The 4,752-nt window shown below is 37.3% G+C and overlaps 1 pseudogene; it reads right to left on the minus strand.

Annotated features, from left to right (window-relative positions):
* Positions 1–2,855, minus strand: LOC132051254 (uncharacterized; annotated as a pseudogene).
* Between the last annotated feature and the right edge of the window lie 1,897 nt (positions 2,856–4,752).

Genomic DNA, 4,752 nt, shown 5'->3' on the forward strand with positions numbered 1-4,752 from the left:
TAGTTTAGGAAGAGCGATAAGGTCGGGTGGAGGGCAGTGGGAACATGATGGGTTCATATTATATAATAGAGGTTCCATCCAATAGTACAGTGTATTTGAGGATTCTGCAACTCTCAAACCATATAGGTCATGGAAATATTTGTCCTTTACATAGAGCTTAATACAAACACTAAACATGTAATAATGCATATTACTGTTAAATCTCTTGGTCTCTGTGGCAAGGGTCACACACCACTTATTTGCAGCATTATAGATCTGCTGCTTAATTACCAGTTCTAAAAAAGTTTAGAAACAAAAACTGGCAGATGGAGAGATAGTAATGCCAGGTTCTTTCGAGGGTTGGTCTTTAAGCATCCCCTGGGTGCCACAATGAACACCAGGCATACCATTGACCTGGATTGAGTTGAGACCTGCAATAACACCATGTGAATGAGTCTGTGCTACCAATTTAAGATTCTTGGCTTTTGCTTTTATTCAAAGGTTACTCTGCTCTTGAACCAATGACCTGTCCCAAGATAGAAGCAGCAATGGTTAATACCATAGCTGTTTTGGGCATCACAACTGACTTCGTCAGCATAGCTATGAAGGGAACAGCAGTATGGACTGCAGTAAACCATGATAGTGAGAACTTCTCAGTGTGCTCTCTCCATATGCCTAGTGGAATATTTGCTGCCATGCCCAAGGCTCCAATGACAAAAATCTTTGAAGATAGTGGTTGTGGTTGCACGGTCTTCACAAAGGCGGTCCTGGCAAGGGCAGCCCTGGCAGCAACAATTGCAGGTGGGCATTTGAGCTTCATTCCAGGAGGCAATTGAAAAGCTGATGCCACAAGTGGGAGAACACCGCTAACCGCTCTATAAGATTTGGTCATGGGATAGTCCCCTAACTCCAAACAATCATTTCCCATTGCCTTGTTTAGAGGATTTGTCCTGAAGATACAAAAAAAGGGTTAATAAAGAAGGCAAACTTTATAAGATGACATTTCTGCAGAAAAACACAGCACTTCATCAAGAAGACTTATAGTCAATTTCTTTACAAATATTACATATCATATAATTACACTTTGTAAAGGCATATTCTCAAAAATCTTGCAGAAACAAGAAAAACCTATCAACATAAGTTGTGAAGTGATATTCAAGAAATGTTTACCAAGTTAGACCAATTACGATGAACATTTATGCTAATGTCACTGTCCAACTTTATAGCAGACAATGGACATTAATTCAATGAAGCCCACCTGTTCCTCACAATGACAATTAATTTTAATCTTCCAACATTGTGAGACTTTACCTACAGTGTCTCAAAGTCATCGTCTTATCCTACATAAATTCAGTTCACAACTAGCAATAGACTAGAACATTTACGCACAGAGATAAGCAAAGAGATATACCACCAAAAGTAACCAACGGTGTGAGTAATTCTACAAAAATCAAAATAATTGAAGGAAAAATAAAGTTAACTTATCAATTTCCTAGGAGAATAGTTAGGTTTCGTGCCATTTCCTTGTGATATCTGATAGACAGAATCTCTGGAAAAAATGACAATACCATTTGACATTTGACATGACAATTATGTTACAAAAGAGTGTAACTTTTGAGAATATTCAGCCCGATCTCAAGTAGTAACAGTTTTATTACCTATCTATTCATTTCACTTCCTTTCATTTTTTGAACATCACATTTTAGACTCCACAAGATAGAGAATAAGTTCCACAAATCCCACTTCCTGGCCAACTAACCCCATTTACTTTGCAACCATCTCAGTCTTTCAAGTAGATAGTCAAATAACAAGAATTTAGAAACATGATCACATTATAACATTATTGGCTTCTTCAATACCGCATATTCTTGTTAATCGCAGCAAACATACCTGAGATGAAGGTTTTTTCTTTTTGGATGACTCTGGCTTCTTCTTCTTCTTCCGTGAATTCCATTTCCGAGAGAAAGAATCAAAACTAAAAGGACCTCCTGGTCCGAATGATGACAAACTTATGGTAGCAGCTTTTGCAGCTAAAGGATGAAATTGAGGGGCAGACTCTACTTCCATGTTGTCATTAGAAAGTTAAGATCTTCCAGAAAGTGGCACAACCCCATCTTTTTCATGGAAGACTTTAAACGCCATATCGAATTTGGGGCCATCTTAAAAAATTGGACCTTAACCTCCCTTTACCTGAAAGTACTAGAGATTAAAGTGTGAAACAATGAAGCATTAGAGGCAATAATAGCATAAGAATAAAAGAAAATAATAATTAGCATATTTATACTTATAAAAAACTTGCATGTTTATGTTTAAAAGGTAGAACAGCACATGGATAACCGTATCACTTGAACCACCGACTCTAATAAGATTAAGAAACTATAACTTACAGGGTTGGGAAAGTTCAGAGCAGAAAAGAAAGACAAACTTGTTGTCTTATTGATGTTGCTCAAGAACGGGCATTGTTGGATGTCCTGGCCATTGAAGGAGCAATTAGATGTCTCCTCATTATGTGTTCTGAATAAGAACTCCATTTCTTTTGATCCTAAACGAATATATCAGAAAAGAAGACCGTTAAAACTGGTACGAAATGTTGATTACACATTTTAGAAACTAGGTGTAGCATTTATGTCCATATGGATGCTATTCACGCAAAACTAAAGATAAACGACGACTACGCCTCAGTCTCAAACAAGTTGGGGTTATATGAATCCTCATTGACCATGTTTCTCCATTTAAATTCATCTCAAGCTAACATTATACAAAGTGAAAATAAAAATGCAAAGTACTAGAAGTTTTTGTATGTTCTACTAGCATAAAAATCTCTGATAGAGCTAAAAGACTCCTGGAACACATATGACCTAAATTAAACATGCTAACATGACTATGACATATTCCCAACTAACTTGAAAATCTACATTTTTAAGTCACGCCTAAAACTAGAAAATACATGTGTTGTCCATATTATACCAAGTTACTTGGAAATGCAACTCAACAAACGTATGCAGGTAAAAATTCCAGCAGTACTTGATATTTGGCACAAATATCATGTTTTGTGTCATTTTACATCCTACTCTTATGACTTTTATCGCTTAATTCATGATGCAATCGTCGTATTTGAACTTATGTCGTCATATTTCATGTGTATAGGTACGAAGATGACAAACGATGGAAAACTGTGCTGAAAGTGAGTGATTTTGGAGCATATGACGATTAGACGAGAAGACGAGTCGAAGGCCACAAGCGATGAACAAAAAGTGAAAAAAAAAAGTGAACTGAAAGCCTCGCTTTTCATCCGCATCGCGTGAAGAAAGCGGACAAAAAAACCAGCCCGGTATTATCGGGCGATCCTTCGCATCGCGAAGGAAAGCGGGAGCAACATCGCGCGATCCTTCCGCGACGCGGAAGGAAAGCGGGGTTACAGGCAGCTTTCCGGTTCGACTAGGATTTGGTTTCCTTATTTTTTGTTTTTACCTAGACTATATATAGACGTTTATTAGCCGAGAACGGTGCCGGGATTATTTCAAAGACCTCGTAAGCCACCGTTCTATTTTCTCTCTGGTTTATTTTATTTTTTTCATCTTTTTCAACCCTAGATTATTCATGAATTTTTTGTCTATGATCGAATCATGAGTAGCTAAACTTCTTAATTCTAGGATTGTATGGCGAAAGACTTGAAAGTTGGTTTGATGACAATTATTATCTATTGATTTTTCATATTTTGGGTTGCTTATTTATTCTTGATCTTAATTGTTTGATTATCCGGCCAATAGTTAGACACTATCCGTGGTGTGCGAATTGGACTTGAAAGGAATTCACGTACGTAATAAGAATAAATAGAGTTTGTTCAATTTAATCGTTTCGCATCGAGGATAGAGATATACCCTTTTAGCCCTACTTAGTTGAATACGGAGAAATAAATGCGTTCTTGTTACCTTTGACGACCATAGAGATATAGGCGTTATAGTAACATCTACAGGCTTGTGAGTAGTTCGAGAGAATATCATAAAGTATAATTAACCCGTCAACTAGTAACCCAGGAAATAAAATAGGTGGAATTGTCCAAAGATCAACTGGATTGTCGAAAGCCATGACCCTAGATCTTTCTCTCATCTGATAATTCTTACAATCTTTGTCAAGATATTCCCAAATACAAAAACACCCATCACAAATTGTTTACTTTTTCTTTTAGTTTGGTACAATAAACATCTTGATTTTCACTTTCTTGAATAGTTTCATCCGAATTTGAATTAGCTTAACAAGAGAATCTAAGTCTCGTGGGATCGATATCCGGACTTAAACTCACATTACTTGTACGACCACGTATACTTGCGTGTGCGTTTGGGAGCAACAAGTTTTTGGCGCCGTTGCCGGGGACTTAGCAATATTACTATGACATATTCCCAACTAACTTGAAAATCTACATTTTTAAGTCGGGCCTAAAACTAGAAAATACATGTGTTGTCCATATTTTACCAAGTTACTTGGAAATGCAACTCAACAAACGTATGCAGGTAAAAATTCCAGCAGTACTCTTTGACTAAGTTACTCGGACTCTCCTAAAATGTCGTCGGGTGCGTGTCGGATCCTTCCAAAGTAGTGCATTTTTGGAGGATTCGACACGGGTGCGGCAACACTTTCGAAGGATCCGACAACACTCAACAAGCAGTACTGCTGGAATATATCATATATGTTTATATAAATTCCAGCGGTACTCTTTTGAAGGATCCGACAACACTCAACAAGCGAAATGCCAATCTAGGTACTCTTGTATGA

This window comes from Lycium ferocissimum, chromosome 3 (assembly GCF_029784015.1).
Source record: "Lycium ferocissimum isolate CSIRO_LF1 chromosome 3, AGI_CSIRO_Lferr_CH_V1, whole genome shotgun sequence".
NCBI classification, from domain to species: Eukaryota; Viridiplantae; Streptophyta; class Magnoliopsida; order Solanales; family Solanaceae; genus Lycium; species Lycium ferocissimum.